Source organism: Fukomys damarensis, unplaced genomic scaffold (assembly GCF_012274545.1).
Source record: "Fukomys damarensis isolate Sample0158 unplaced genomic scaffold, DMR_v1.0_HiC HiC_scaffold_24, whole genome shotgun sequence".
NCBI classification, from domain to species: Eukaryota; Metazoa; Chordata; class Mammalia; order Rodentia; family Bathyergidae; genus Fukomys; species Fukomys damarensis.
The window spans coordinates 58,225,289-58,238,006 of NW_022900936.1; the positions used below are offsets into that span (position 1 = coordinate 58,225,289).

Genomic DNA, 12,718 nt, shown 5'->3' on the forward strand with positions numbered 1-12,718 from the left:
TCTTGGTCACTAGTGGGCATCCCACAGATACTCTCTTTTTTCTAAGACATAATTTAATCTACTGTCATTTGAGAAAGCATATTCCTGCCTCCTATTTCTACTCTGTGTAGATCAACTGTACTTATCTCATGGAAGCATTTTTCCCTTGCTTTACCTCCCTTTGCAAATGCTGAGCAAGTGTTTCCCTTATTTGCACTCTTCTCCCTTTTAGTTTTCTGGACATTTTTGTCTGTATGATATTATCAAAAGTGAAATAAATTAGTCAAGAGGGCAGTAACATTAAGAAGATAGTAACATCTCATGAAGCCCTCCCACTTCCTTGGCCTTTCCATTCTGTGTATGTGGGTGGGTAGAACCACTCTTGATTTAAAAAACTCAGTGTTTTTGGTTCAAAAATCCTCCCACAATGAAAATTCATTTCTGCCCAGTTTCATACTCAAAAGTCTTGTCCTTGATATTATCAGGCAACATACCTATGATTAAGCACAAGTAGTCCACATTCTTTTATGTATGAATCTTGCTTTCCAATTTATATTCTTACACATTTTTCCCTCAATAACTGTGTAAAGTAGAAATGATGGAGATCATTGTCCTCATTACACTCCAGAGGAAGTGGAAGCCTAGAGAGAGATTTATTCCTCAGAGTTTCTGGCCTGAAGAAAATGTGCTTTAGTCAATGTTAATAGAAGCAGTACAGCTAGGAAATGGAAATCACCAGCCAGCAGGGGTTATAGAAACTGCCAGTTCCTTGTAGAAGGGCTTTCTTTTACTAGAGTTCACTCAAGGAATTCTTCAGAGGCAGCTAGTAGGTGGGTTTGCTTGGTACAACAAAGGTTCACTGCAATACATGAACATTAAGTATTCTAGTTCAACAAAAGCAGATTCTGGGAGAGAAACACAAGGGGATTCCACTAATCCTGGAAGGAGACAGGAGACAACTAGAGGTGAGAAGGACTGGAGGAAAGTGGGAGGGGGAAGGAGAATAAGTGACAGAGAGGGAAAAGGTGTGAAATAATTTGCCCCCAATTTATCTTTATGAAAATTTGATATGGGAAAATTCTTACTTGAAAATGAGATAAATAAAGAAGTAATTATTTGCATCACAAATTAACTCTTCACTTCAAAAGATTATTTACCACAGGTGTGACTTTGTGATGTGAGACTTTAGAAAAGAATATGACTTGGGAGAGGTGGGAAATTTAAACAATAAACGTCTTGGTTGTAATATAATAGGAAATAATTCCAGTGATAAAGGGGAAGATAGATAAAGAAAGAAGTGGCTGTACAGGGAGCTCTCTGCTGAGCTCAAGCTTTGAAAAGGACTTGAACAAAACGGAGAGGGAGGGGATTATAGATAAGCTCAAACACAAAGGACTATCATGAACCTTCAAGAACAGAATAAAGGAGGATAAAAGTCAGGAATGAGCTGAGCCTTATAAAAAGTACGAAAGGCTTCTGTACTTAGAGTAAGGAGAAACACAAACACAGAGCTAACTGCTTTTTGAACTGCAGTGGTAACAGAAGTAGTTAGCATTCCTGTTGTTGTTTTTTTGTTTTTTTGTTTTTTTTTTTGTACCGGGGATTGAACTTGGGTCCTTGCGCTTTCAAGGCAGGCAGTGGAACCACTGAGCTAAACCCCTGGCCCCCAGCATTCCTATTGGTTACTTTGCTTCTGTCTTCTTTAACTTACAAAAGGTATTTTTAAAAAGAAATAAACTTTCTTTTAGACATAGTGCTTATGTTGGTATGAAGGTATGTGTCAGCATTAGTCCAACTGGGAAAGGGACAGGATCCCTGTATACTGATCATTAAAGATAAACTAAGACTTAGGAGTTCTCGGGGGCAGATTTGAGAGGACATTGTCAAGGAGCAGGCATGAGAAACAAAACCAGGAACATAGTGAGCTGCATCCTCCTCTCCCTTCCCATTCTGCTAAGATCTTAGATAATTCTACTAAAATTTGTTAATGGCCTGGCATGAGGGGATTTCTTGGGATAGTGACTTTTTTGTTGTTGTCTGCTTTTTCAGACAGGGTCTTACTATGCAGTTCAGCCTAACCTTGAAACCACCATGTAGCTGAGACTGGCCTTGAACTCACAGTGATCCTCCTACCTCAGCCTCTGGAGTGCTGGGGTTATTGGTGTGCGCCACCTTGCCCCGTTTAGGGGATTTCTTATGAAACAAGAGATGGAACTCAGTTTTGTCTTCTTTAGGGGAATTGAGGGAAATGAAAGCCAGCTATCAAATGAAGGATCTGGGACACAAGAATATGCCACTTTCTATTTTGAAAGGAAGTCTCATGTAGGTAAAACAGTAGGAAAACATGGACCCTCTTCAAGTGGATTTGAATTTCTAGAACTAGAGGAATGAAAATGCTGTGGAGTGTAGAAGGGGACCAAAATTTCTATCAGTAATCTCTTGGAAATTACAGAACATGATAGGGATGCCCAGAAGACTGAAGGCTTTTCAAAAAGGGAAATGGATTAGATTCTACCAACTAGGGTTCAGGAAATAAACCTTGCTATACATTTCACTGCAAGTGACTAATTGAAGACCAAGTCAATAATGGTGCTCCATTCACCTTGCCAGGACGGGATCATGGCTAAAGTCACAAGGGAATTCCGCTGGGGCTTTAAGGCAAAGAAATGCTATAACAAGAGGGGTTCTGCTGTACAGGCATTGTTGTTTCAGACAGGGCTCCTGGAACTGCTTTTTCCTAACCTTGTACTCCCAGAGATAGGGTGGGAAGCTCAAGAGTTCAGCAATTCTCCGAGGTTGGCAGACAGGGGAGATAGATCTTGATCACTAAATCTCTGAGTCTGTCAGCCTGAAGCTCATATAACTTATACACTTCTTAAAATGTAATAATTAAACCTCATTGCTGAAGACCTTTGAGTCATGAATATATTCTTTGGTATTTGGGGCAATGACATTCTAACTAATGCATTGGTATATTTTGAATTTGACATATATTTCACAAATTGTTCACATTGTTTGTATTGGTCAGCATTCCCACTGCTGGGACAAAAATACCTGACACTCATGTTTTAAGGTGAAGAGGTTTATTCTGGCTCAGAGTTTTAGTTTTCACTCCATGGTTGGCCGGCTCCAAAGCAAAGACATCCTGGTGGAAAGGCGAAAACTGTTCATTTTATGGCAGTTGGGAAGCAGAGCAGGCTGCAAAGAGCCAGAGAAGGGGCCAAGTTCCCCCAGATCTCCCAGGTCATGCTCCAGTAATCCACCCAGACACACACAGAAGTGTGCTTCACCAATCTCTGAAGCCAGTCAAGTTGATCATCAAGATTGACCGATGGCACACAGAGGCAATGGGCATACTGTAACAGGCTGAGGTGGGAGGATTGTAAGTTTCAGTCTAGCACGGGCAATTTAGTGACTTAGTGAGACCCTGTCTTAACAATAAGAAACAGGATTGTTGATATAGCCCAGGGTAAAAACCCTGGATTTAATAACCCCCAGAACTGTAGAAAAAATAAATTAACTGTCACATTTTCCTTGATATGAAAGTAACTTCTGCGTAAGATAATAACAACCTTAAGCGTATTTGTGTGTGGATACTGTGTACACGTTCTATAAATATCATGACTCTGACTTTGAGGAGTCACGCCTGGCAACAGTGTTTTTTTGTTTTGTTTTGTACCAGGGGTCAAATTCGGGTCCTTGCACTTGTGAGGCAGGCTTCGGAATCACTGAGCTAAATCTCCAGCCCTGGGCAACAGTGTTTTATGAATAACATGACAAGATTCCCTTTAATGTCTTCTTTCATGTGAAGATCATTCAAATCTCAAGGGAAGTCTAAGATAGTAAATATCAGAATTAAAATTCAAAGTTATTGAGCAAATTGAGCTAGCAAATTCATGCTAGCTAGAATAAAATCAACAAGTTGAATAGATGTCAACTATAAGATGCAACATTGGCTCAAAAATTTACTGTAAAAGCTCAAGGGATGGGAGACTGATTTAGTAGAACTTAGATGGAAAACAACTGAGAATTTTAGTTACACACATGTAGTATAGGATTCACTGTCTAGAGTCCCCCTTCACAATAAAGGCAAAAATCCCTTCAGCTGCAGGAAGTATTATTAGTGAATGGTCAGTGGCTCTCAGCTGAGTCCCTGTCTAGGCCTGGCTTTCAGCTGAAGAGAACCATCACCAGGAGGTTGTGGCACCTCCTTAAAGACAGCTGCTTTTTATATTTGATCAATGTAGCCGTAAAATGCCTGGTTTGTATGCTTAAAGGCAGGACAAGTTTGAAGGGCCAATCAAATCCACAGTTCTCTCTGGGCTCCTCTGAAGCACTTGTTAAAAGTGAATCAGCGTTGTACTTTTCCTCTGCTCAGTTTTCCAGACAGGTGTTGATCCTGTTGAAAGATCCAGTAAACTTTCTACATGTGAATCACCAACTCAGACTGTATTTGTTAGGGAATCCCAAGTGCCATCATGATCCCACTGTTAGGGTGGGATAATATATAACCCAAATAGTAAATAATGTTGCTATGAACATTTTTATACAAGTATTTGTTTAAATACCTGCTTTAATTGGAGAGGAATTTCTGGGTACTGTATTTAACTTTTTGGGGTAAACATACTCATTCTTTTTTTTTTTGGTGTGTACGGGGGATCAAACTCAGGTCCTTGCACTTGTGAGGCAGAAATCGGAACCACTAAGCTAAATCCCCCAGCCCAACATACTCATTCTTGAAGGAGGAATATATCTTTTAGGACATAAGAATCCCATTAAGCTTCAAGTTATGACTTCTGCCTAGTCATTTATAATTTCTCATGTCAGGAGACCAAAAGGCAAGTGATGGAGCATCTTGACAAAAATAACTGGAGAAGGTAGGGAGGTTGTTATACAAGGAAAACATGGAACAATACATGTGGAATTAAGTGATCTGCTGAAGTGTCTCTCTATATTTCTTTGCCTAATTTTGATGGTAAAAAAAGCAGTGAGTTTGTGAAAGTCACTGTGTCCTGAAAGGCTGCTCCATCAGGTAAATCATCGTGATGGTTACTTTTAGGTGTTTGTTTGTTTGTTTGTTTGGTACCGGGAATTGAACTCGGGTCCTTGTGCTTGCGAGACAGGTGGCAAAACCACTAAGCTAAATCCCCGGCTACTTTTAGGTGTTAATTTGACTGGATTGAGACAAATCCAGGTGGCTGATAAAACATTATCTCTGTTTGTATCTGTGAGGGTGTTTCTGGAAGAGAGTGACATTTGAATTAGTGGACTAGAGAAGATCTGATCTCAAAGTAGGCAAATACTATCCAATTGGTGACGGCCTGGATAGGACAAAAAGGCAGAGGAAATACAAATTCACTACTTTTTCCTGCCCTTGAATATCAGTGTTCTAGGCTCACTAGCCTTCAGACTCCAGGACTTGCACCAGTGGCCTCCTGATTTCTCAGGCCTTTGGCCTAGAAGTGAGAGTTATACCTTCAGTTTCCTTGGTTCTCAGACCTGCAGGCTTGAAGTGAACTATGTCTGCGGCTTCCTTGGTTCTCCGGTTTACAAATGGAAGATCACGTGACTTCTCAATTCTGTTATTGGGTGAGCCGATTCCCATAATAATTCTCCTCTCGTAGGTCTATATCAATATGTATACTATTACTTCGGTGTCCCTGAAGAACCTTGACTAATATAACCACCTAGAGCAGTGGTATGTTAATCATTCGTGAGGGTAGTCTGGAATAGATAGTAGAAAAGCAAAATGATGAGAATTATTTTGAGACCAGATACTATGGCAGAGATTACAGGTCATCCCACTAACATGCCACAGAAAGAGAGAACAGCTTAATTTCTGATGAAGCTGTTTCTAGAATCCAGCAGACCCAAATGGCATAAAAGGTGGATGTGGTGGATACTGTAGTGTGCTACCCAGATCTCCTTAAGGACTTTGTTCCTCTCCCTAGTTGCTTGGAGTGTTGAGAACAACAACTTTCAACTGAAAAGGGCCTCTGCCTAAGTCTTGCCTTCTCCCTCAAAGCAGCTGTTATACAGTGACTGGCTGGAACCCTAAAAACCTGCCCTACCCTCTCTAGAGCTCCCAGTGGGATCCTCTGAATTTTTTGTGTGCCTGAATCACAGTTCCAATTCTGCTAGCTCCTATTTCCTTCACTCTCCTGCAAGTGTTGATCCCGAAGTCATAACCCATTAAAATTCTCCATTCTGTATGCAAATCTTCTTTTCAGAGTTTCAGTATGAGCCCTAAAAGGTCAATGCAATTTGATTTGGGTCATTAAAAATTGAATATTCTAATCATGGGGAATAATGAATCTATGGCATTCTGAACTAGTTAAACAACATTTAGAAAATTATGTTTTCTTTGAGAGAAACTAATAAAATGGCTACATTCAGAGGAAAGCAATCATGAGGGATAGTGTAAGAAAAATGTTATTTGAAGTAGAGCAAAGAATTAAAACTCTGAGAACTGTTTTAATCTCACAAAAATTGTCATGGGGAAGATTGAATAGAAGTCTCTCTCCTGGAGGGGAGGGGAGGAAACAAAAGATGAATTTTATAAGAAGGCAGATTTTGGATAGTGGGTGGGGGGATTCCTAAGTACAACCTATTGCATGTCTTGGGAAGAAGTGAGCCAGATTCTTAACATAGTTACAGGAGCATACCTCACAGATGTTTTGAAGAGAATTTCTGCAGTGACTAAGGGACTGGGTTAAAGTCCTTTGAATTCCAAAATACCATGATTATAGGTTGTGATACAATACAAGTTTTTAAAAGGATTTTAAAAATGAAATCTGCTAAATCATAATGCAAGACTCATGTACATCAATTTTTCTCAAGGGTATAAACACCCTCTTCCACCATTACTCAGTCTGGAGAGGTGTTGCATGGAGTAGGATAAATACATGATATTTCCACTTAGCTTTCTCCAACCTCAATGAATTTGCTGTTGTGTTCCTAGTTTAATACGCAAAGAAAGAGCTGATTGTCTTTGAACAGTTTGGACTTTTATTAATAAGCATATTTACAGATTTTTAGGGCTTATAGAATAATTTACATTCTTCTAGATTATTTTTTAACCTCTTTTATCAAAGCCTTACAAATCCAGACTTGACACCTCTACTATAACGAAGTTGAACTTCAGGAAGTTTATAGGCTTAACCTAGACTATGAAAGGAATTACATGTGAAGGCTGGATCCTTGTATCCCAAATCATAATATTTTGTATTTTTCCCCAAATTAACCATGTTCCATATTCTTTTGATTTCCAGGCCACACTCACCATAGATTAAAGTTTGAATTATGTCCCTCCAAATAGTCTTAAACCTCACAACCTTTAAATACGATCCTATGTTGAAACAGTCTTTGCAAATGTAATCAAGTTAAGATAAAGTCATAACAGAAGTTTTATAACATGGTAGAATGTCATGTGAAGACAGAAGCAAAGACTGGAGTTACGCTGTCACCAACTAAGTAAGGAACAAGGATTGCTAGCAACCAGCAGCAGCTAAGAAGTGGAAGAGAAAGATTCTTCCCTAAAGTCTCCAAGAAATTGTGTTCCTGCACTCACTTTGATTTCAGATTTCCAGCCTCCAAAACTGTGATACAATGTTTCTGTTGTGTGAAGTCACCCAGTTTGTGGTTATCTTGTTACAGCAACACTAAGAAACTAACAAACCACTCGCTGGGGCACTTCTCCCAGGCAGGAAGAGGTGAAATGTGAGGAAAGAGGCAGGCTCAGACATCGTAAGAGTCAGAGACAGTTTTGGAGAATAGAAATGTTCTCTTCCTCGCTTGTTCACCAGGAGAGAAACAGAGAAATCAAGGCAAGCAAGTATGTGTACCATCATCAACCTGGGTATTAAATCACACTGTAGTGAGCATGTGCTATGTGCGCAGGAAAGGGGGCCCTGTTATGTGCCACCTGTTGCTCTAGCAGTCAGATTACAAAGCCAGTAAAGAATCCTGGGCACGTTTAGGGAACAGAAGACAAAAGAAAAATCTGATTTTCACATAGAAAGTTGAAAAGACTGTGCCATATAATTTGAGAACACACTTCTGAGTGGGCTGAGTCAGATCAATATGATAGCAACAAGTTGCTTACAGGACAAGTAATAACAATATCAACGATAATAGCAATCATTTGTATTTCTTAGAGCTTTACAGTCAACTAAACACTTCTGCTTAGTGTAAATGTTTGTGTCCCCTGCAAAATTCATGCTGAAACTTAATCCCTAGTACAATAATACTAAAAGGCGAGAATTTTAAGAGGTAATTAGGCCATGAAGGCTCTGCTCTTATGCATGGAATTAGGGCTTTATAAGTCGGGGAGGGGAGACCAGCTAAGTCTTTTGCCTTTCTGCCATGTGAGAGCACAGCATTTGTCTCATCTGGAAGATGTAGTCAGTCACAAGATACTTATCTTAGAAGGAGAAACCAGGCTTTGGCCAGAGATCAAGTCTGCTAGTGCCTTGGTTTTGGATTTTCCAGCCTCCCAAACTGTGAGAAAAAAAATTTCTATTATTTCTAAATTATCCAGTCTGTGGTATTTTGTTATAGCAACAGGAATAGATAAAGAGCACTTCTAATTTGTGATTCTATCTTCAAATGGTGCAATAAGGTAGACCAGGTCTTAGGTTTCCATTTTATGCTGGAGGAAACAGCAGCTCAGAGAGGTTAAATCACTTGCCCAAGTTCACCTGTCTGTGTGAGCACTAAAGCTTCAGCCCCTGATATATTTCTAGCCCTTGTCTTTCCCACAAGGTGGTTAGAGACCTCTTGAGTTCAGCCCAGCTCCCTCTCCCAGGGCAGCCATCTTCAGAGATTTATAGCTCCTGCCTGTGCCCAGGAAACTATGCAGGCATTCCATACACAATGATGGAGATGGGGTGATTAGTTCAGGTGAGGGTGGGTGGAACAAGAGGCCCCAGGTCTTGTGCGTGGTGTGAACTCTTGTTTCCGCCTCTGCCAGTGTGTGCCCCAGAACACAGCAGATGCTGGCTTCACCTGCACTGAGTCTTTGTGTCAGAAGGTAGTCATGGAAACTCACGCCCTTCCTAAGCTGATGAGTAGACAATTAGGTAGAATGGAGGAATCAAGTTAATTGCCTGTCATCCCCTCTCTGCTCTCTGTGTATTGATTCAAATTAGGCTTTTTTAGTTTTCTAATGTCAGCAGATACCAAATGATAAGAGCATAGACCTGGGAGTTAAGACCTCCAGGAAAAAACCAGTTCTGAGTGAATCCCTTAACCCTTCTTCGTCTCTGTTTAATTCTGACCCAAGCACTTATGAAAACACATCTCCTTGCCCGATATCCATTGGTTTCCAACCCCAAAGCCTCTCAACTGTCTTGATGTTAACCATCTCTGATGCCACATGCATTCAACGTAGCAATCCTCTCAGAGAAAAGAGATAATTCAAACCGAGTCCTGCATTTGTTGAAATCACCATGTAGCTCAGTGACAAGCAGTGAAACAGTGGATGGTCTGTACTATGCCTAGCAGGGCAGGGGTGGTACAATCTGGAGGTCTTCTGAGACAAATAGCACAATCAGCTCAGCTGTCATCTGAGCAGAACGCGGGAAGTCTTCAGAAACAAAGCCCCATCCTTTCTCATTGTCTCTCTAGGGCCCCTGCTTCATGACCAGTTGGAATTGTTTGGAATTTCCTGCGTGGTCCGTGCTTGTTCTTATCCTTTGCTCTTCAGAGGGTTGCTCTTCAAGCAACACTCTTTCTACCTTTTTCTTATGTCTCGACTCTGACAATACTTGTCTGGGAAGTCATCTCAAGACTGAATAGAGGACTTCCAAAGGCCATGGGTCTTCTTAATTATAGATAATAAGCATACCATCACAGTACACAAACATTCTATCTCCTTACTAGACTAAAAGCTTCTAGGAGGCAGTGATCACATCTTCCAGGATGATGTTTCTCAGCAGCAAGGACCATGCTTGACACATAGAAGGAGATCCATCATTGTTCAGTAAATAAATGATTGATTTCATAAATGATTATTAGACAGTAATGTCCTAGAAGAAGGAAATGTTTACTTAAGGTCTAGAATTGAATGTTGGTTGTCATTTATTTGGATTTTCATACTATTTGAGTTTTTAATCAAATAATGTAGGCAAATATGGACTTCCTCACGTTGTAGAATAATTGTCTCCAAGAACTCTGCTAGGCTTTGTTCAGGCCAACATTTCTTCTGAGATTTTTGACCCTGTTGGTTCTGAAAGTAGTGAGCCCTGAGGTTGAGTGTGCTGGTTCGTGGTGGGAACTGTGGAATAGAGGAGGTAGAATGAAGGGTCTCAGGATAAAGAGACTGAAATGGGTCCTTAGGAGATGTGTCTAGAATTCCTTTAGGAAGTGCTTCCTGGATCAGAAGAAAGTTCTTTGACGTGGATGTTGTTTGGGAAAATAGACACCAAGTAAGGGATGCTTCTCAGTTTAAGGGTGGAAGTGAACTGTAACTTTCACTATATTTCTATATGAAGTTTATATTTTTACAGGATTTTTGAGATTTAGCTCATTTGAGTGATTCTCCACCAGGATTAATCAACTGGGGGAACAATTGTTCTGGGCCTGAGTTCTTAATTATATAAATGGAGGAAGGAATAGAACCAAATACACTCTAAGGACTGTTCCAAGATTCTACAAAAAGAGATAATGGATTTCCCTGGCTACTGTTTTAGAAACTGAACATAGTGAGAGAGTGAGATTAATGTCTTTGGGTTCTAGGAACTTTGGGGTACAGGTGGATGGGGCAGGGTGAAATTTCCCCCACGATCGATCTTTGTTTCGTCTTTTTCTTCTATCCTCTTTTCACCCTTTCCTTCACTTTGGTGGTGATATGCAGTATTCCACAGTGGCTGATGGCATGGCTGGGGAATCAGATCAATGTACTTGTGAATCCTAGTTCTGCCACTTCATCACTTTGCATGTGACCTGGGGCAAGTGTTTTAACTTCCCTCTACCTCTTGCTTAAGGTTTTTATAAAGGATGAATACTTTCTTAAAGAAAGGGTACAAAATATTTGCCATCACTCTTCTTCATAAAGATACTATGTTGTTTATTTTTCTACCTTCAGAACTCTGATTTTGACACATAATTCTACAGTCTTTTGTCCTACTGTCTCACCTGTTTTCTGTTTCTCATTAAAAACATCTAGAAGTCATGAATCTTTACGTTTGCAAATTTTAATTGTTCAAAGATTCACCTGTGCTTGCACCATAACACATTGAGCTGGATGGGTACAAGTATTAGTGGGCAGACTGAATTTTTCTGTCGATTTACAATGTAAACATTATTATAGATAATAAGTGTTTTTTTTTTCTTTTTTGGGGGGTGGTATCGGGGATGGAACTCAGGTCCTTGTGTTGCGAGGCAGGCGGTGGAACCACTGAGCTAAATCCCGGGCCCAATAATAATGTTTCTTAAAATGCTGGAATTAAGAGAATTCAGGAATAACAGATAACTAATTCACTAGTGTCCCATATGTTTCCTTGTTCTAAACTTAAGGGTTAGAGGAATAAAGACTGGGCAAGAGAGGCCTTGGATTCCTTGTAAAGTTCTCGTGCACGTTAAAGTTTTATCAGCATTGCAACAGGTAACTATCGTGCCTGTACACTACTTGCTCTTAAAAGATAATTAATTGACATTCAGGATGAAAACATTTCATGAATTATCCATAAATTTTATCTTGATTATGTAATCAATAAAAAATAGCTTTTTGTCGGAGAGGTGAATGGTGAGAATATTTTAGTTCCTTCCAAGTACAATTCTGAATGACATTTACAAGTTATTTTTGTTCTACTTTTAATCTCAGTCATTGAAGTGATGATATTTAGGATTTTCACAGGATTTTACAAAGTATCCATGGAATGGCTCTGGACAGCCACCCTACATGGTGGCCTCAGCTCTGAGGTCTGCTGGTAGTCTGGGTGGGTCTCTACCACCCCTGGGCTGATTAGCAAATGAACAAACACAGGAGCAAGCAGTGAACTCCTTGAGGACAGGAGATATCCTAGCCGTTGTTATTTATTCAGAACCTAGGAGGTGCCTGACACTCATTAGTGAGTCTCAGGGTCTGAAAGTACTGTTAATCAGAAGATGAAGATGCCCCCTGGCTAGGAAAATCTTCTAGTATTATGCAAAGCATACCTAAGTAAGGTATGTTCTGAATCACACAGTCCAACAGTGAACTTTGAGCAGTGAGACTTGTCATTCCTCCTTAACTTTTCCATCTCGAATGACTCAGGATCTTAAGACTTTGAGATTGCTTTAGAGTAAGGGAAGAATCAAAGGGCCTCCTTAGCCAGAGTTAAAATAAAGGGGTAGCAAGCCTCGAAAATAAAACCACAGGTCCCAGTGTGGGACAGTGTCTCTGTTGGGTGTCAGGAATCCCCTCACCGACTTAGCCAATTAGATTCTACATCGAGGTGGAAGCACTGACTTGTCTTTCATATTTCAAGATACATTGACAGAAGAAAGCAACCAGGAGGGAGTGGATCTACGAGAGCACAAGGTGAGTTGTGCTGACAGTTGGAAGTCTGAAGGAAGAGAGACTGTCTGTTCTGCAAGACGGTTTGCTGGCTGGGGTTTTGAAGACCCCTGGAAAGTTGAGAATGATGAAATCTGTTCATTTATCCTTCAATATAATGAATCATGCCTCCAATGACAATTGTGTGTGTGTGTGTGTGTGTGTGTGTGTGTGTGTTGGGGAGAGTCATGCTATCAGCTT

At 40.3% G+C, this 12,718-nt stretch overlaps 1 protein-coding gene across 1 annotated transcript in view; it reads right to left on the reverse strand.

Annotated features, from left to right (window-relative positions):
• Nucleotides 1-8,412: 8,412 nt before the first annotated feature.
• The window catches only part of Drd3 (dopamine receptor D3), a 49,634-nt gene continuing 45,328 nt past the window's right edge, over nucleotides 8,413-12,718 (reverse strand). The window contains exon 9 of the transcript XR_781391.2: nucleotides 8,413-8,478. The gene's annotated coding sequence lies outside the window, so the exon portion shown is untranslated. The remainder of the gene's footprint in view (nucleotides 8,479-12,718) is intronic.